We start from the raw sequence: 21361 nt of genomic DNA, 5'->3' as shown, positions 1-21361 counted from the left end.
AGCTGCTGATTGATTGATTGTGTGACTGCAGTACATTATTTATTGCTTTCATTTTATGGATCAATGGTCTCATTAGATAGTAAAATTCATGTTAAATTGCTGTTTGCGGGGTTGTTTTTTAAAGTCTGGAACGGATTAATCCTTTTTGCATTACTTTCTATGACAAATCACACCTTGGTTTTGGAATGCTTTGGTTTTAGAATGGACTTCTGGAACAGATTAAGTTTGAGAACCAAGGTACCACTGTATATCAATTCTCCAAAGGAAAACAGACCCTGGAATCCCCAAGAATCTTGCAGAGAGTGGGGGTGGCACATGACTTCTGCAGCAGTTTGTTTTTGTTCAGCAGTTGTGGAAACCTCTTATGCCCAGGTGCCAAATAGTGATGATTCATGATGATTCAACATCTTTTCCCCACCTGGCCTACTTATTGAGTTAGTCAACTGAGGACTTGCTTTGCAAGTCATTGTAGTATAGTGATTAGAATGCTGATAGAGATGAGGGTTCTAATCCCCTCTCAGCCAAAAAGCTCAGTGGGTGACCTTAGGCAGGTCACAGTCTCTCAGCCTAGCCTACCTCACAGGGAAGCTGTGAGGATAAAGTGGAGGGAGCAGGAGAACACTAAGCACGTCATCTTGAGCTCCTTGGAGGACAAGTGGAATATAAATGCACAGAGCCTAGGACTTGCCGATCAGAAGGTCAGCGGTTCGAATTCCCGTGACAGGATGAGCTCCCTTTCCTCGGTCCCTGCTCCTGCATTTTGCATTTCCCCTCAGAAGAGCTCTCTGAGTTACACTACATGGCAATAAGGATCTGTTCCATCTTGAACCTTATTGAATAATTTTAAGTACCTTTATTCTGAGGGGGCATCTGTGCAAAACAAATGCAGACCACCATCCAAAATCCTGTTCTCACAGTGGCCAGTCAGATGATTCTAGGAAGCCCACAAAGAAGTGATGAGGACTGTCCTTCTCTCCAGTGGCGTTTGATATCCCAATGGGAAGCTGTTCCACAGCTGTAAGTATTCAGAGATGTACTGTCTTTGAAAGTAATATATATTCATCACAACTAAGAGCCATAGATTAGTCCAAGAGGATTTCAGTGGTCCATACTTCTTCTATGAGACATCTTTCTTCTGGGGCAGGTATAAGGGGAAACTGGCATTCCCAGTGATTATGAACTCAACTCCCAGCATACCTGTAGATGGGCCACACTGACAGATGAAGCTGATGGGGTGATGCGGGAGTCCAATGTCTGGAGGTGCCACAGGTTTCCCACCCCTAATTAAGGGAATTGGGCCCTGTGGAACCTCTCTGAGAAACATGTCTGGGTTTTTGCAGCCAGTCTTTAGGTGTTTCCTCAAATCCCACTGAGGAGGAACTTTCAGATTTCAAGTCACACTTTCACTTTGTTCAAGGGCAGCTCTGTATTTTAATATTTCCCCTTGCCATGCTCAGCCATGAAGCTCTCTGGTTGACCTTGAACCATGACTCTTAGGATTCCCAGTCAACACAATATGACTTACTTCTGAGTAGACATGTGCAGGATTCAACTGTAAAAAATAGTTGTGTTTATTGGCAAATGAACTGTGGTTTTTGTTTACTTTTACTTTTTTTGTTGACCATAGACAGTGTGCGGAAGTAATGGACTGGTATTTTGAAAATTTGAAATAGCCCATAATTAAAATGTCATGTTTGTGGGAAATGTAATGATTATGGGAGATAGTTGCAATAGCACCTCATTAGTACTCACATAAAATTGATGGTGTGGGATTTAATTGTATGTTTCCTTGGCATTTGATTTCTATCACATTTCCGTTGCTACCTCTTAAGCCATAGATGAGGAACTTCCACAAATCCAGATTTTGAACTATGACTCCAATGATCCCTGGCCATTGGCCACACCAGTGGAAACTGGTCTATTAGGGAAAGTGGGGGGCACTGTCCTACCAATCTCAGTCTGCCTTTAGCCTTCACCCACCTTCCTGACTTCTTGCTTATAACCAGCCCAGGAGATAGTCCAGACTTAGCTTCCTACCCCTCCTCCTTGGTCTCAATGTTGCCCTTATAGAACCCATCAGGGAGAAGGAAAGAGACAAAATTAGAATAAGTTGGCTTTGTCTGTCATTGGCTTTCCCTGATTACCACCCAACCCATCCCAATGGACAACATCCACCACTGGGCCATGTTGGCTGGGGATAATGGGAATTGGAGTCTGCAACGTGCACAGAGAAACATGCCCACTTACTTATCTAGAATTAGCCCATTTGTCTATCTAGGTAAGTATTATCTACACCAGGAATGGGGAATCTGTGGTCCTCCAGATGTTACCAAGCTACAACTTTTGACCATTGGCTCTGCTGACCACTGAGTCTGGTGATAGCTGGGAATCCAACAACATCTGAATAGACATGGGCTCCCCAGCCCTCAGTGAATGCTTTTAATGTATGATCCCTGATTGGTTGGGACATTATTGGGACTAGGACAGGTGTGGGGAATTTACGGCCCTCTGGATATTGCTGGATTACATATCCCATCATCCCTGACCATTGGCCATACTGGCCGGGACTGATGGGAATTAGAGTCCAACAACATCAGGTTCCCCATCCACGTTCTAAATCATAGGGTGGAATCTAATTAGGTGGAGTAAGTACTACATATATTTTTGTACAATGCATTTTATTGTCTAAGCAACAAAGCCAAAGAACATTTTCAAATGCCTTTAATGATGTCATCAGATGGACTTTGCAAGTATCTTTGCATGACATAAGTTATGGTTGGTCCTCCCCACCTGGTCCTCCTCCATCTTGTCTCCTTCGCTAAAATGTTGACATTTACTGTATTAATATCCAAACAGTGTTTCGTAACTTTGTGGCCCACAAAAGAAACCGGTGTGTGCACGCTTAGTGCATCTTACTTCTGAGTATGCAGGTTTAGGATGGCAGTGAATTACTGCGAAGTGTATGCCTGCTAATGTTCTTCATGGTACTCTCTGCTGGTGTTCTCTGCTTCCAACATACCTCTGATGAACCAGATGCTTTTGTTTCATAATATTATTTATTTCACCTTCTATGTACACAGCACTCTACATAGCATAAGAAGAAAGGTATCTGGCTCAGGGAATGTACAAATCTGCATTAGGTGTGCCTAATGACACAGAGGCTCAACAATACCCTCCAAAGAGGCATTGCCATTACATTTGGGTGGGCAACTCCAATGACATATATTTCTCCCCTTTACTCACACTCGGAAAGGAAATACCTGGATGATGTAAGACTGATATTTAAATGGGAGGGGGAAATGTGCCTCTGGTACCAGCAGTTTAGGAAGCAATCTGATGGCCAACAAAGAAAGCTTTAACTGTGGGCAGACTTATGGCAGGTATGGGAACCTGTGGCCCTTGAGAGGCTGATGAACTACAGTTTCCCTTGACCCCTGGCAATACTGGCTGGGGTTGACTGGAGTTGTAGTTTTGCAATATCTGAATGATCCCTGGTCAGCCACCCTTGAAGTATGGTTTAGGCCAGGGAACAGGAACATAGGATCCAGCAAAAAGGGTGAAGTACAGCTCCAATCATCCCCAACCACTGATGATGCTCAACAGTGTCTGAAGGACCAAAGGTTCCCTTGATGCTATTTTTGGGCCTACTAACTCCTCTTCCACCTCTTCCTCCACCTCCTCCCACCTCTCAACCTGCGTCTTCTGGAATGCTCTGGACATAGTCACCTGAATTGCCCCACTCCAAAAAGAAAGACTCAGGCTAAAACTGTAATTCACAGCACCTGTGATTATTATTGTTGTTGTTTTCAAACTTCTACTACATGGATATACAAAATGGATGATGGCTGCCGATCCTGAACCTTTAAGGACAGGCGCCAATAACAAGTGTGGCCCCAATGTGTGGAGCATTGCTCCAGACTCCTGTTCCTAATGCAGCCCCTACTTCCTGTCCGCAGTGCCTCCTGCCTGAAACGGGCCTATTGCAAGATGGCCGCCGGCAAGCCACACTTATGCTTCATGAAGGCAAGTGGCGAAGGTGGCAAAAATGATGGGTGGCTCAGGAGGCAGGTGGCAGTACCATGGAGGCAAGTGGCATGGATCGAAGCCACATTCTGGGATTTCACAAGGCGGGGGCTCCGGGATCAGGATCTCTAGGTCTGTCAGCTTTGTTTCAGCCACAACAGCTGGTGGTTGCAATAGGAGTGTTGTTGAGGGGAGGCTTGTGCTGCAGGAGACGTTGTAGCCACAAAGCTCCCCGGGGAAAACCATGGCTATGTGGTGGGAGGCAAATCTAAAATGAAGTGGGGAAAGACACATATCACAAATAATGAAATTAACCTAAAGCAGGGGTGTTCAACTTCCAAGAGACTGCGACCTACTCCCACTATGAATAAACTGGCAGTGATCTACCCATTGGATCGACCAGAGTTGTTGAGTTTTTTGGGGGGAGGATGACCAAAGTTGTTAAGTTGTTGAGGTGTTTTTTTTGGAGGGGTGATTGGGCAATCGCTGGAGCTCAACCAGGAATGACCAGGGACAGCCCACAATCAACTTGTAGATCGTGATCGACCAGTTGGACAGGCCTGACCTAAAGCATTGGCCTCTAGCTATGATGGCTATGTTTCACCAACAGTGTTTTGGAAGCATGTCTCTGAATACCAGTTTCTGGGAATGGCAAGTGTGGAGTGTTGCACCCAGGTCCTGCCCGCATGCTTCCCATTGGTATCTGATTGGCAGTGGCTTTCCAGGGTCTATACAGGGTTTTCTCTGGAGGTGTCCTAGGGATTGAACCTGGGACCTTCTGCATGCAAAGATGATGCTCTACTCCAGGGATGTCCAACTCCCAAGAGACTGCAATCTTTTTTTAGGGAGGAGATTCAAAAATGTTGATAAAGGGGAAAAGTTGCTCACCAAAAGATCGCTAAGGAAGCAATCAGCCTCACAGCGAAAACTCCGTCTTCCATTCTAGCGATCATGCATGAATGGTGGATGGGGTGAGAGGGTGGGGCCAGTTGCTCTTTTGCCAACACAAAGGAAAGGGAGCCCACGATCGACTGATCTACCAACACCTCCTGGGGATTGACCAGTAGATTGTGATCGACCTGTTGGACATCCCTGCTCTACCCCACTGAGCTATGGCCTTTCCTCAATGTCTCTTCTACACAAGAGATACTTTCAGGGTTCTTATATTGGGTATGAGCAAATCAACCCCCACTCTCTTCTTTCTAGATAAAGTTGGGTGGCAATTTTAACCAGAGGCCTTCTTAATTTTGTCCATCACCAGGGAGAAGAGAACTGATCATTACCACAAACAGTTTGACTGAAAAACTGCATCCTCATTGCCATCTTCATCATCTTACTATTTTTATTATCATTACTACTATTTTACCACTACTATTACTTATTCTTATTACTACTGCTACAACTAATACCATTACTACCACTACCAATACTACTGCTACTATTACCATCTACTATTACCATTACTACTACTATTACTATGACTATTACTCACAATCCCCAGATAGGTATAGACAAATCTATATATTTCAGATTCTCGGAGTTTCTCATATTCTGCATATTTCTGCATCATATATACATGTCCTCACGAAAAATAATCAGAATTGTAATGCAAATTTCTTCTAATATGGACATTTTCGTTTGCATTTTTGCCTAATAATACTTATTTTTGAAAGGTGCTATTTGTACTAATATGTGTATTTTGATGCACACAGTTCCCTAATCTACCCAGTTTAGAGCACATTGGGACAGGGTTGGAAAGCTGTATTGGAAATTCAGAGGAGAACAAATTTCAAAGGATGGCTGCATTTCAGTTTGTGTATTGTCTCAGGAAGTGGGGAATAAATTGGAAACCAAACTAACACCTTCCCCACATTCCATATAGTCACAGACAGGAATTTGAAGAACCCTCATAAAAACGGAACACAGCAGTGCTATTTTTCTAGAAAAAAATGGTGCGGGAACTCACCATGAACACCTCCCTCATTCTCTTTGAATGGCAATGACGTCTACCTGAGAGCTGCCAGAACTGAGTTCCAGTGAGTTCCGGCTGAAAAAATGCCCCAGAACATGGGTAGCTACTTTATTCCAAGTCAGACCATTGGTCCACCTTTCTCAGTATTATCAAGCCTGGCAGCAGTTTCTAAGGGTTTAAGATAAGGAATTCCGCCCAGTCTTACTCAGAGATATACCTTACTCAGCCTTACTCAGAGATATACCTTCAGTATACCTGAAGGTGGGTCTCCACCCCCATCATTTAGCCTGGACACTGAGGTCCAGCTCTGAGGGCCTTTTGGCGGTTCCCTCCCTGCGAGAAGTGAGGTTACAGGGAACCAGGCAGAGGGCCTTCTCAGTAGTGGCACCTGCCCTGTGGAATGCGCTCCCAGTAGATGTCAAGGAAGTAAACATCTATTTTTAGAAGAAGACATCTGAAGGCAGCCCTGTTTAGGGAAGTTTTTAATGTCTGATGTTTTATTGTGCTTTTAATTCTGTCAGGAGCCGCCCAGAATGGCTGGGGAAACCCAGCCTGATAGGTGGGATATAAATTTATTATTATTATTATTATTATTATTATTATTATTATTATTATTATTATTGCCAGGGATAGAGGCTGTGACCTTCTGCATGCAAAGCAGATGTTCTACCACTGAACTATGCATAGTCATCTTGTTCTTTTTGTTACATTGAAAATCCCTTGGCTGTTTCATCTACCCCGACGCCACCCTCCACCCCCACATCAATCTGGCATTTTGCTTTAAGCCTGCAACCCCCAGTTTTGCATGCATAAAAGAGAACTAAAAATATGTCACCATAAATATCCCATAACACTTAGCCGCATAGCTACTGAGAGAATACAGTATTGGGGCAGCCAGTTTCTACACACCCATTTTATTGCATCTATATAGCCACTTGAACTCCTTTTTTAATACAAAAAAACTTGTTGTGTGTGAAAGCCAGACACCAGGCATAACAGCACAAACCACTCCTAGGTTGTAAGCATCCAATGCGACTTTTACTCTGAGTAGACCAATTGAAATTAATGAGTCTAAGGTAGTCATCCTTCTTAACTTCAATGAGACTTCTCTCAGTAAGACTCACATTGGATATAACCCCCCCCCCAAAAAAAAAACCCTGCTGTGATGAAGGATTGTTTGGATGACATCTAGGTTTCCCTATGCATAGCCTTGCCTTGCTATGCTAGCCTTCATCAATGCAGGAGACCCACCACTAAGGAATTTCCCCAGAACATCTGCCCAAATGACAGACAGGTGGAAGCTATGGCTGGTGGCATTTCCATCAGCAATAGCCCATGGAACCTTCTGAAACATAGCTTTCAGAGTTAGAGGTAAGATGGCAAGGGATCTCAAGATGACCCTGCTGCTGTCGCGTGATAGCAATGGGCCTGATCCAGGCCTCTTTTCCTGTACCAGCCTGGGAACTAGCACAGCAAAGAGGCATCCCCTTTTATCTTCTACCTCCGGCGCTCATGAGCAGTGGGACTATGGCTGGATCGAAGGCTTAGCTGATCCCTCAAGTCCTGCTGCTCTTAGCCACAAGGTTAACATGACATTTGCCCTGCTACCTGCAAGTAAGCCACGCTCAGTATAGTGGGTTTTTTCCTCTCAGCAAACATGCACTTTAAGCAAAAGCAAAAACTCCTACCCCACAATTGGTGTTTCATTTGCTATACAGAGATCTGAGCCCCTTGCCTTTGAACAGACCTTACCTGATTCTTCACAAGTTTCAGCAGATTGGGCTGGAAGAGAGCGGAGGAGGAAGAGCTCTTATACCATCTGCTCAGGAGCCTCGCGGGTAGGAAACACCCTCTGCTCATGTGGCTCCAATTTTCCCGCATGCCTCGCGCTTCTCTCAAATTGCTATAATTGTTCCTCCTCCCTGATTACAGCAATTGAGCGTTGTCTCTCAGCACCTGGTTTTAATATAGGGCAGCAACACATTGCTGCTACACCCTTCTGCTTCCTTTTAATTGTATCGAGGGAACATTGGAGCACCAAACCAATGCTGATTTCAGCAATCCTGGGTTTGGAAAACTGCCTGTTCCCAGGCTCTCAGGCTTCTTTTCCAACAAGTCAGAAGCGGTTGTCTTCCCGAGATGCTCCCTCACTCCCAAAAGCAACTTTTAATTTCACTTGCCTGCCTTTGAAAGTGTCAGAACGTTTGTTTGTTTTTTGTTTGCTGAAAGCCAGCCCAGACTTAGAACGTGCACCTCACATTTCCTTCAAGTTTGTCCAGAACCCTCCGAGGCACAGTTTGTCTAAAGCTGATTAATAAACTAATGGCTGTGATTCATCTTCTCTATAGCTTGTTTCATGGTGGGGACAGGAGAAAACAGCTGTCTCGGAGACTTATCTTCAAGGATCACCAGACACTTTAAATTAATCCCTTGCAGTCACTACATCAGTGTCTTTTGAACCTGAAAGCTGTTTTCTATGATATGTAAATCAACTGCAGGGTTGTTGTTAATGATTTTGAAGGATAGCGGCAGTCTGCGCCAGTCTAATCTCCAGCACGCTGCAATTCTGAGGTTATTATTGGATCTAAGGCTACAAAGTGGCTTCTTAGACTCACACTTTTTCTTAGGACCTCTTCTGTGTCAACCCCAACCACTTAGGGGTGTGTGTTCGTGTGTGGAGACATCAGACTTTATGGCAGGGTGGAACCTGTGGTCTTCTACATGTTGTAGAAGTTGGAGTTGCACCATAGTATTGACCATGCTAGCTGAGATGATGGTAGGTTGTAGTCCAACAACAGATGGAGGGCCACAGGTGTTCTCCATCATTGAACTAGACCACCACTTCCCTTTCATAGCTACTACCACCACAACTCTGTTTTCTTCTAACACAGGGACTAGGAACAAAACAAACAATTAAACGCGGAAAAGTAAACATAGCATCTCCACTCTCAATTCGTAAAGTCTTTTTCACAGTTCATTTACATTCGGCCATAGTTACTGTGTGCTTGGGGGCAAAAGAGGGGGGGGACCTATTTATATTTTTATTTTTATTGGCATTGTCAGAGATTGGAGGTTCCAGATCTTGGTTGGTTGTGTTTGGCTGGTTGTAGTATAGTTTGTTTGTATGTGTGAGGGTGGAGTGGGGTTGTCGGGTCAGATTAGCAATATTGATTCATATGCTGTTGTGGGGGATAGGTCATTGTCTTATTATGCCATGTATGTATGGCCACCTCATGAGAAGAGAAGACTCCCTGGAAAAGACCCTGATATTGGGAAAGATTGAGGGCAGAAGGAGAAGGGGACAACAGAGGACGAGGTGGTTGGACAGTGTTCTCGAAGCTATCAACATGAGTTTGACAAAACTGTGGGAGGCCGTGGAAGACAGGAGTGCCTGGCATGCTCTGGTCCATGGAGTCACGAAGAGTCGGACACAACTAAATGACTAAACAACAACAACAACAACAACAAATGTGATAAAGGGGTGCCAAACTGAGGTGAAGGCATCCTCCTTCACTTGTCCCCTTTTAGGTTAAATTTGTTGGTTAAATTTTCTAGCAGGGCAGTTTCCCATATATTTTGGTACCTGTGTCCACTCCTGATAGGTCTTTCCAGTGTCTAGTTAGGATATTCCTAGCTGCTGAGAGTAAGTGACTTATGAGTTCCTTGTTGTGTGTTATTGTCCTGGAAAACAGGATATGCCTTATTGCACTAGGGTTCAACTAGTTTCTCTCTATGAAGCGTAGGAAGCTGCCTTGTAGTCAAACCCTCAATCCATCTAACTCAGTATCATCAACACCAGTAGCCTTCAACTGGTGTGTCAGGACCCACCAGTGGGTCACAGCATGATCCAAGGACGGTCACAATAGGAGCACTGCCACCATGAAGATATATGGTAAAAGATTAAGAAATAGATCCCAAATGTATGTTTGGATTAAAAGCAGGTTCTGGAAGGATTGAAGATGTCTGCTTTATTGAACCAGTTTGTCAAAGAAGCACCTTCCAAGTTCTTCCAGCATCTTGTTATCGTGAGCTAGACTGCTGACAAAAAACAACAACAACTTATTAAGGGTCTGAGTGTAAGTCAGTGGGGCTTTCTGTTGGCTAATGCCAGCAGGAACCTGCTCATGACCTGACACTTCTGTCCATGCACACATTCGGGGACTGGAAGGGGAAATGCGACAATCATGAAGCTGGCAGAGGCTGGCAGGCCTGGACCCATCTACCACCACTGAGTCTGGCAAAAAGGGTTTTAAAAAATTGCTCTGCGAATCAGGAATGGTGTTTGCCAGCCTTTAATCAGGAAAAGAATGTTTGCCTTTTGTTGGCGTTCTTCAAAAACGCTCCCGTGTCTTATTGTGGGCACCTAGCCTCATTTACCGGGTATTATGGGCAGATGGTTCATCCCATTGAAAGAAACCAACTCTTTAGTGTGCCCTTTAGAACTGCCTGCTCTTTGATATTAGGCAGACACCTTTGCTGTATTGTTTCTGGTGCCTGTCAAAGCCCTTCTTTGTTCCAACAAGCCAGTCTACCTCGGCATGTAATTTTAGCAGGTGTGTAATCTGTTTATACTGTTTTGAACAGTGCCTTTCATAAGTATTGTTATTTATAAAATTACTGCTTCTATTATATATTTTAATGTTTTGTTTTTAATGCTTGCTTTTCTTAATGAATATTTTCGATTGCCTTTTCTAAACTGCTTCAAGGTCCTTGTGGTGATGCACAATGGGGCGTCCTCACTGGTGCAGGAAGAAATGAAACACATTGGTCCAGGGGGTGGGTTAAACTGGGCTACAATTTTGTTGGTTTTTAAATAATTCGATTTCTCATTTTACAAATATTTTAACAATTTATAACACCAGAACTTATTATCAACCCCCTTCCCCCCTTTCTGCCATTACTTATATCTTTTGCCACTGCATATCCAATTTCAATCTATTTACTTGTTATTCTTTACATTCTATTTAAGTTATTCTCACTGCACATGTTTATATCAGTCCTGCTAACAATGTAAGCTGTTTACAACAGTTCTTCAAATAATCTACAAATTTTCCCTATTCATTATTAAAACATCTCTCTTCTTGATTTCTTAATCTTCTTGTAAGTTTTGGCTTTCTGTATACTCCATCAGTTTTTGTTGCCAGTCTTCCTTAGTTGGGACTGTTTCTTCTTTCCATCTCTAGACATACATAATTCAAAACTGGGCTACATCTTTGGCCACATTAACACCATAACCTACAATATTTCCCAGATGAAAATAGGAATGTCCTATTCAAGACCATGATGATTATGATGATTATGATGATGATAATATTTATACCCTGCCCACCCTGTCTGGGCTGCCCCACCCACTTTGAGCAACTTCCAACATACATAAAAATATAATAAAACATTAAACATCAAAAAGCTTCCCTATACAGGGCTGCCTGCAGATGCCTTCTAAAGGTAATTTAGTTACTTATCTTCCTGGCTCACGAGGTGCACAACTTAGGGTTGCCATATTTCAAAATGTGCCAGAACTTAGACTTTTGACATGACAATCCTAGCTTTACACCCTCCAAAATTTCTCTGATGAAATTAGGGTGGTGCGGGTGGTGCTGTGGTCTAAACCACAGAGCCTAGGACTTGCTGATCAAAAGGTCGGTGGTTTGAATCCCCACGATGGGTTGAGCTCCCATTGCTTGGTCCCTGCTCCTGCCAATCTAGCAGTTCAAAAGTATGTCAAAAAGTGCAAGTAGATTAATAGGTACCACTCCAGCGGGAAGGTAAACGGTGTTTCTATGCTCTGCTCTGGTGCCGGTGTTCCATTGCGCCAGAAGTGGCTTAGTCATGCTGGCCACATGACCCGGAAAAACTGTCTGCGGAGCGGACGAATGCTGGCTCCCTCGGCCTGTAAAGCGAGATGAGCACTACAACCCCAGAATCGTTCACAACAGGACTTAACTGTCAGGAGTCCCTTTACCTTTAGTAAGAAAAAGTGGGACATTCCAGGATCTAATCAGAAACCGGGACGGCATCTGTAAATCCAGGACTCTACCAGGAAAATAGGGGCACTTGCAGGGTCTGTCACACCACACATTTAAAGCCCTATTATCCAACTTTAAACACTTCCCCCCTCAAAAAATGTTGGGAGCTATTGTTTTCCCCTGAATTCCCTGGAAAGAGGCATTGATTCCTAATTTAGGAATCCTAAAACACTCAGAGTTGTAGCTCTGGGAAGGAACAGGGATCTCCTAACAGCTCCCAACACTCGTGAAAACCTATGGTTCCCAGGATCCTTTAGCAATTAAAGTGTTATTGTAGGCTTTGTATTTCTGCTGTGAATGTGGCCTTTATTAATTGCAATCAGGTATGCTGCATTGACATTGCATAGGGCAGGGATCCACATTCAGACACCTGGCCTGCTGTTCAAATCTATAGACAGCCCACCTTCTGGGCGAGCCCCTTTGGGAACTGCTAGCATAACAGTCCCCATTGTGGTGGCATGAAGCGTTTCTCCTTCTCTCACAACACTAGAACTCATGGATGTTGAATGTTGGAAGTTATATGGACAGATTTTAGAAGTCCTTCTTCATGCATTGCAAAGTTAAACTTTGGAACTCGCTCCAATGGGAAGTAGGGATACCAACACACTTGAATGACTTTGAAAGAAGAGGAGAAGGCTTTCAATGGCTCCTAGTGACAGGGACTGGGCAGAGGAGGAATGGTGGAGACCGCTTCCCCAGCCTGACCCTTCCAGAGAAGAGGAAGACAGTTCAGGATTACAGAGGGGTTTGAGGGAGGTCACATCTCAGAGGCAGATGAGGTGAAAGGTTGGGAAATAATGGGAGAGGAGGAGGAGGAGGAGGAAGAGGAAGCACCAAGGGGATGGCAGCTGATGGACACAGGGCCTCTAGAAAGCATTCCAGACCCCCCCTCCTAGAACCCGGAAAGGCTTGAAGGTAGGAGAGCAAAGTGTTGGGATATAGATGTTCTGTTCCACCTTCAGAAGAGGCATGTGGAGTTGTTGTATGTCACATGTCTGTTTACTTTCAGGACAGCCTACTGGGAACTTCTGTTGCGTATAGCTTTTGCTTATGCTTCCTGCTGTTGGACATGAAGAAGAACAGATATATTTTTCTTTGTCCTGATCTATGCTGAATAAACTGCTTGTAAATATGCTTACATATGCCTCTGTCCGCCCTTCCATTGCAAAGAGTTCTTATCTCTGCTGGATTGCATGCCCAGCTTCTGACGGCTTCTGAAGCTGTGTGCCACTGTTTTGATGCTGTTCCAAGGACCAGAGTTTGCCAGCTGCCAGCTGGTGGGCTGGAGCCAGCTGGGGGCCTGCGAATTGCCCCTGTTCCCTTGGACACATCCCAACCCAAAGAGCTCAAAGGCAGAGGGCACTTGTCAGCATCTGTTGAAGTGACAAATGAGGAAGCGGGAGAGATGGGGGGTGGAGATTCACTCGGAACAATGCCATTATCCAAGAGGCTGGGTTCTATAGCCTCTCTCTGTAAATACTAAATAAAAAGCAGATGATAAGAAACATTTCCTTGTCTTTGTACGTTCCTGGGCAACCAGCTGAGGGAGCTGGTGGCAGCCGCCTGACACCTAGGCACAATGGCTCTGCTCTGCTTCCATGGTTGGATGTTTTAGACTTCCAGTTGTTGGAAACCAAAGGAGGGGAGAGTGCTCTTGTGCTTGGGTCCCGCTTGTGAATTTTCCACAGGCATTTGCTTGGCCATTGTGGGTACAGGATGTTGGCCTTAGATGGGCCATTGGCCTGATCCATCAGACACTTTCTATCTTCATATGTTCTGTTTATCCCTAATGAATATGAAGAAAAGGGCCTGGGCAGAGCATGATTCTTTCCTTACCAGTCAAGCAGACCCCCACCATCCCAGCCAAGCACTTAAGACAGAAGTGTCCCATACCTGCACTTACAGAAATTAAACAGAGGAGTTTGAGGTGCGTCCTTCCCTACCTAAGGAGGCACATTTCTGCATATTCAGCTTTAAAAAAAAAATATATGTGCTGAATCCCCAAAATCTTGGAGTGCGGTGGGTGGGAAGGAAGCATCGCCTGTGATGAAATATGCACTTTCTACCGAAAAAGCCTACTTACTGCAAAGTCAGGCGGCACCCCATTGCCACGTTGGCAAGATCTGCTCAGCCTCTCTGAAATAGCCACGGAAATAATTGAAGCTCCATTAGCCGAAGAAATGGGGACAACAATACCCAGGAGGTTGGGAGGAAAGGAAGCGCTTCTTTGGAACAATGAAACCCTAGTGCTCTTCAAAAGCACCAGGCAAACCATCCGCATAAGCAAACACCTGCTATTATAGTAATCACAGCTTACCTGGGGTTATTCCCCACATCTGAGGCTAAGTAATGAATCTCTATTAGACAAAGCTGCTTTTTAGAGGGGCCTCCCACCCACCCAAATCCACAATTGCCCTGGAAACCGGTTTTGTGAGTCACATGGTTTCCAAATCTGCAGCTGTTTTGACTTGATGACAGAAAGGTGGCCTTGAGGTTCTATTTCGTCAGCCAGAATTGTGCTCCGGTGTGAAATATATGTTTCGTTGTGCTTGGCAATTCCCAGAGTTAAAAAGACAGCTCATTGTTCAAGCAGTCAATAAAACATAGCTAGTGCTTGCAAACTCCCTTTGTTTAAAGTTGGCCGGGACGATCAGACACATTTGTCAATGGATTGATTGATTAAAATATTTGTATACCTCTGTGTCATAATACATACATATATATCAAATAGGTTTATGGCAGTAAAAACATAAAGCTGCACAATAAAAGCTATACAAAAGTTTAAAAGAGCCATCAATCAACTGCTATGAAAGGGCACGCTCTTAATTGTCTGTGCAGGCCTGGCAGAATAGAAAAGCTTTAGCAAGCATTTAAAAGTTGGCACAGAATATCTATTGCCGGAGGATTCCACAGGACTGGGCCAATGGCACTTAAATGCTCAGTATCTTCTTATTATCAAATGAGCCTTGCCAACTTTTGGAATGACCAGCGACACTCCTGCAGATGATCTCAGTGACCTAGCTAGGGTATAAGTTTTTTGGGTGTTCCCTGAGGTTCCCTGGACCTAAGGCATTTGGAGCTTTGTAAATTAATACAAGGATCTTGAACTTGGCTGGGTAGCAGATGGGCAGTCAGTGTAGCTGTTTTCACAAAAGGTATCATGTATTGATGGCCAGCAGCAATCTGGCCACCATATTCTGTATCAGCTGGAGCTTTCTGAACCAGAGCCAAGGGCAGCTCAACACAGAGAGCATTTCAGTAATCCAGCCTCAATGTTACCAATGCTTCAGTGGACTACAGTGGTCAGGAATGGCCATACCTAGTGAACCAGGTGAATCTGCTAAAAGTCACTTCTAGACACAGGAGACACCTGGGCCTCTAGTGACAGGATTGTCCAGGAGTAACCCCCAAGCTATGCACTTCTTCTTCTTCTTCTTCTTCTTCTTCTTCTTCTTCTTCTTCTTCTTCTTCTTCTTCTTCTTCTTCTTATTATTATTATTATTATTATTATTATTTATTCAACTTATACACTGCCCTGTACCTGGAGATCTCAGGGTGGCTCACAACAAGACTACAACATATAAAATCAAACCAAAAACAATAACCTCCCCCAAAAAACCCCACATTCTAAAAGGGTGTTGGATGTTTTTCCATTTTACGTCCTCCTACTCCTTTCAGATCAAAATGCACACATTTGGTAACAGTCATATTTGGTGTTCGTGACATGGCCACAAATTTTAAAAATGTTTGATGCCCATCTTAATTTATTCTATGCTACTTTTATCTATTTTTATTGTTATTTCATTCTAGTAGCATTATATATTGAGGCAAGAAATCCAGCTGTAATGCTACTTTTTAAAAACATTTCATTCTAGTTTATCCTACTATACACTTCGGGATAATGGATTTATTATTTATAAAGGGCAAGGCCCTTTTTTTGGAACACCTAGTTGCATTTTGTAGCCGCTAAGGCTAGTTGCAACAACCATGGCTGTGACTACTAGCAGTTAGAAAGGGGGGAACATATTTTATAATGGAAAAGGAAATGCAAATAACAAGGGGAAAGTTTTCACCTTCAAATCTCGGGTCACTCTAAGCTTCCTCAGAGCAGCTACCACAACAGTCATAGTCATAAGTGAGCTGCTAGCATGAGTAACTGTGTAGTAAATATATTTTTCAAGGGGAATATTTTTACCCCGGGGAGTATGAATCACGCCATGAAGCAGATGGAGGGCTGAAGCTTGTTCAGGTCTTGCAATAGGATGAATGTCTTCCCAGGATTAACTTGTTCAATTGTTTGCTACATGCTTTCCTGACAGCCTTTACCTTAGATGGCTTATTAAAGACATATAGAATAACATGTTTCACAACATAGCCATAGCCCCACTCAGGGAAAACACTATGCAATGAGATAAAAGTGTGTGTGTGTGTGTGTCTGTGTGTGTCTGTGTGTACCTTGCAACTGGATGAGAGGAAGTGCTACAACCAATAAGATTTTGGTTTCACAAGCCCCAAAAACCATCCCAATGCCCAGTAATTTGCCACTGGCGAATGAGGAGAGGGAGGGATATTCTGTCTCAGCGCTATGTGGATATGAGGGTGAGGAGAGAAAGGAGCAATGGGAGATTCTGCCAGAAACTGGAAAGCTTTAATAATGAGGACTAGAAACTTGAGTCAGTGCAAAGAGTGGCAAGAAGGCAGTGGGGAGGCTCAAAGGGAGGCAGCAGCGATCCTCCTGACAGGATGGAAACGCAAGGGGGCCCAGAGAGGTTGTAGCTTCATTGAAAAGATGAGATTCAAGCAAAGGGATGCATTAGAAGGAAACATTGTACATTGTACATTACATAGAAACTCACCTTCATTCTTTGCAATCACATAGTCCTCACACCTCCCATAGGTCCATGCAATGAAGAAAGCCCATAGCTCTATGGTGGCTCTGCCATTCCAGAAGTCCCTTTTGGGGGAATTGTCCATGGTACTATTATTCCATTCCTTTAGCTTTCAGATTTAACCATTCTATTTCCCTAAGCTTCTCAACAATAGTCAGCTATGGAATTTATGTCTCGTTACGTTTTTGCTGTGATTATGTTTTGTTTTGTTACCTGTGTGACACCATTTGCTCCTTAGTCTATTTTATTTTAGTATACTTTAATTCTCTATTTTAGGCTGCCTTGAAAAAAAATTATGTTGATCTATTGGCAGGCGGGGGAATACATTTCTTCATGACATAAAACAAACGTTGCTCCAATTGATGTGCAAATTCAGTTTGTTGCCCACTCGTCAACTGTGTCCGCCGCCCTGACACTACCTCTCCAATACCCAATGGCTAAGAAATTATAGCTAATGGAATGTTCATAAACATTTTGACTTGTCCAAGGCGATGGCAGAGCTTTTGCGATGGAAGTAATAGGTCAGTTTGAAAAAGAGAGGGGGAAGTCTTCCACCTTATGGTAGTGGTGAACAGAGCACATGAGTTACTGGAAGAAACATCAGACAGCCCTCTATTCTTACTGGTGGTGTTTTGGGTTTTTTGGGAGGGGGGGGGTTAAACATAGATCCCTGGAGAGCCCCTACCAGTCATTGTAGACAATATTGAACTGAATGAACCAATGTCTTGACTCAGTAGCTTCCTACGCCAGTAGCTTCTGGTGGTTCCCTCATTGTGAGAAGTGAGGTTACAGGGAACCAGGCAGAGGGCCTTCTCGGTAGTGGCCCCCGCCCTGTGGAACACCCTCCCACGAGATGTCAAGGAAATAAATAACTATCTGACTTTTAGAAGAAATCTGAAGGCAGCCCTGTTTAGGGATGTTTTTAATGTTTGATATTTTATCATGTTTTTAATATTCTGTTGGGAACTGGCCAGAGTGGCTGGGGAAACCCAGCCAGATGGGCAGGGTATTATTATTATTAATAATAATAATAATAATAATAATAATAATAATAATAATATATTCCTATGCATTCAGCTCATTCCTTTCAGTTCATCTCTCCAAAACAAGCCGGTATCACAAAAGAGCCAGGATCAAATCCTAATGGAGAGTTCAGAAGTTCAACTGAATGATAGCATCATTTCCCTGTGCCATGACTCACTACGGATCCTGTCCTCATATCACCATTCCGCTCAACACCCACTGCAAGCTTTCATTTGTTGGATATGTGAAGCAAGACAACGAGCCTGAGCTGTGTTGGCTGAACAGGTTGTGGAGTTGATAGTAGGAAGGTCTCCAGTGTCTTACAATACCCCCATCACCATAGCAGAGATAGCTGTGTGTACCTGTGGATTTGCACTTCTTCTAGGCCAAGAAACCTGCTAACACTATTTGCTAACACTATTTGGTGAGCCAACATGACAGTGATGTGACATTGAGGATTGGATTGATCGTCCTTGTTACTTGCCTTTTCTCTAAACCCAAAGGTCCCAAATGGTGCAACCATCCCTCATAGGCTCTTAGTTTGTAGTAACCAATGCAACCAATGCAGCTCTCTCTAGTCTTATGCTTTTCAATGGGACAACCAGGGTAATTGGAGACCCTGAGTGAGGACAAAATTTGCCCCACCCCCAAATGTCTTATTTTGACAATAATTCCTTTTGGTATAGTTGCTTTTTTATGGATTTTCTCAGTAGGTACCTGTATAAATATAAATATTCTTCTTTTTCTTCTTCTTCCTTGGTTCTTGAACTTACATCGGTACCTCTGGTTATGAACTTAATTCATTCCGGAGGTCCGTTCTTAACCTGAAATGGTTCTTAGCCTGAGGTACCACTTTAGCTAATGGGGCCTCCCGCTGCCCCTGCGCCACTGCCGCACGATTTCTGTTCTCACCCTGAGGTAATGTTCTTAACCTGAGGTACTACTTCCTGGTTAGCGGAGTCTGTAACCCTAAGTGTTCATAACCCGAGGTGTTTGTAACCCAAGGTACCACTGTAATCTATTTCGTGAGTCCATTCGACTCCCCAAACCATTCGAAAACCAAGGCGCGGCTTCCAATTGGCTGTAGGAGCTTCCTGCACTCAAGTGGAAGCTGTGTCAGATGTTCGGTTTCCAAAAAGCATTACAAACTGGAGCACTTACTTCTGGGTTGGCGGCATTCAGGAGCCGATTTGTTTGGGAGCCAAGCTGTTCAAGTACCAAGGTACCACTATATTGCTTTTTTTTTTAAGCTGGAACTCACCAGAACTCAGTTCTGGCACTTCTTAGGTGGGCACCATTGCCATTATAACAGAACAAGGTAGGCATTCATGGTGAGTTCCGACACTGCTTTTTCTAGGGATAGCACTGATTATTATTATTATTCTTTTGCATGCCTTCATCTCAGGATCCTGCACATTGGAACCACCTCTATTGCCCTAAAACTGGCGCTGGGGCAATGCAGGCTTTGCATCTTGAATATTTCCAAACTGAGCCCTGGGCACCACCTCCAGATTAAAGGATTTGAAGGTTGGGGGTGGAGGCTTCTTACTGGAATGGGGACTGCAGCCCGTTGAATTCTGATGGCTGTTTTCAATACTAAAATAGAGCGTGGGTTCAGGAAATACAGGAGGGAATTCAGAACCTTTAATTGCTTTGTTGATATCAGTTGTTTTTAATGACACCCCATCACGAGTGAGCAATCCAATGCGATAAGAGTCACCTTGAAGGCTTGGCTGATTGGGCTCGGCTGTGTTTTGCTGCTGTGATCATATTTGCAGCTGAGAAAACAAACATGTCACAGTAATATTGACTGATGCAGTTATCTTCCAAATACCAGGGTGAGATCTTTTATGAAAACCACCATTTGCTCATTGTTTTGCAGCCTCTTCCCACCTTATCCTTACAGCCCCCAGAACAAGAAATCTTGGATAACAACCAGGATAGTATTTTATAGATTAGGGAAGGGATCTACAGCACTCTCCTCTCCAGGAAAGAATGTTGGTAGGTCTAGGTCCTAGACGTAGGCACGTCCAACTCCTAAGAGACTGTGATCTACTCACATTATAAAAATCTACCAATTGTTATTGACAGGCAAAGTATGGGGGGGAATCTACTGTGATCTACCACAGATGTCCACGATCTACCTGTTGGACATGCTTGGTCTAGGACAGGATTCCTCAGCCTCGGTCCTCCAGATGTTTTTGGCCTACAGCTCCCATGATCCCTAGCTAGCAGGACCAGTGGTCAGGGATGATGAGAGTTGTAGTCTCAAAGCATCTGGAGGGCTGAGGTTGAGGAAGCCTGGTCTAGGAGAAAGACTCCCCTTTCCTCTTAAATTCCTTTGATTCGCCCCCCCACACCAAAGAACCATGAAGATGGCCTTGGAAGTTCACTTTGTGTGATATGTCAGAGCTATCTCAGTGGCAATTCTGTGGGTTGTTATTATTTAGATCTCAGAAACCTATCTAGTCCAGCACCCTATTCTAACAGGGGCCAATGAGATGCTGCAGTGGGAAGCCTGCAAGCTGGACATGAGCACAACAACAACTCCTCTTCCCTCCTGTGGCTTTCAACAAGTGGTATTCAGAAGCATTTACTGCCTCCAACGGTAGAGACAGAACATGGCTATTGTGGCTAGTAGTAGCTGTTGATAGTCTCGTCCTCCAATTTGTCAAATCCTATAACAACATATGGAAAGCCCTGCTGGATCTGGCCAAAGTTAGGCTGTCTAGTCCAATATCTCTCATGGTTAGCAGGCACTGAACATTTAGAACTTTGTACCTGGGGCCAACAAAGGCCCATATAGTTAAAGCTATGGTTTTCCCAGTAGTGATTTGTGGAAGTGAGACCTGGACCATAAAGAAGGCTGATCGCTGAAGAATTGATGCTTTTGAATTATGGTGCTGGAGGAGACTCTTGAGAGCCCCATGGACTGCAAGAAGATCAAACCTATCCATTCTTAAGGAAATCAACCCTGAATGCTCACTGGAAGGACAGATCGTGAAGCTGAGACTCCAATACTTTGGCCACCTCATGAGAAGAGAAGACTCCCTGGAAAAGACCCTGATGTTGGGAAAGATGGAGAGCACAAGGAGAAGGGGACGACAGAGGATGAGATGGTTGGACAGTGTTCGCGAAGCTGCGGGAGGCAGTGGAAGACAGGAGTGCCTGGCGTGCTCTGGTCCATGGGGTCACAAAGAGTCGGACACGACTAAACGACAACAATAACAACCTGGGACTCTGTATGTGGAACTCCCTTTCCCCAAAAGCTTAGATTATCTTCTGGATTTGTAGATTAGTGTCTGGTTGACCTTTGAAGACTTCCCACCTCCTTTTCAGAAAGTCTTTGATGCTGATGAGAGCCAGTGGTGGCATTGTGGTTAGAGTGTTGAACTTCACACAAGCATGCTCTGGGTTTTTTAAAAAGG

The 21361-nt window shown here is 44.0% G+C and overlaps 1 long non-coding RNA gene across 2 annotated transcripts in view; it reads right to left on the bottom strand.

The window, feature by feature from the left end:
* The window catches only part of LOC309358725, a 258724-nt gene extending 250608 nt beyond the window's left edge, over nt 1-8116 (bottom strand). The window contains exons 1-2 of one of the 2 annotated variants that reach the window (XR_014163521.1): nt 7748-7896; nt 2671-4291 (exon numbers count right to left, since the gene is read on the bottom strand). This is a non-coding gene — a long non-coding RNA (uncharacterized lncRNA). Of the gene's footprint in view, nt 1-2670; nt 4292-7747 lie in introns of those variants that run through there. The other variant, XR_014163520.1, reaches the window with a different exon arrangement.
* Nucleotides 8117-21361: the final 13245 nt, after the last annotated feature.

This window comes from Podarcis melisellensis (assembly GCF_964234715.1).
Source record: "Podarcis melisellensis genome assembly, chromosome: 16".
NCBI classification, from domain to species: domain Eukaryota; kingdom Metazoa; phylum Chordata; class Lepidosauria; order Squamata; family Lacertidae; genus Podarcis; species Podarcis melisellensis.
Note: the sequence above shows the minus strand (reverse complement) of the source record. Positions and strands in the feature narration are given on the sequence as shown.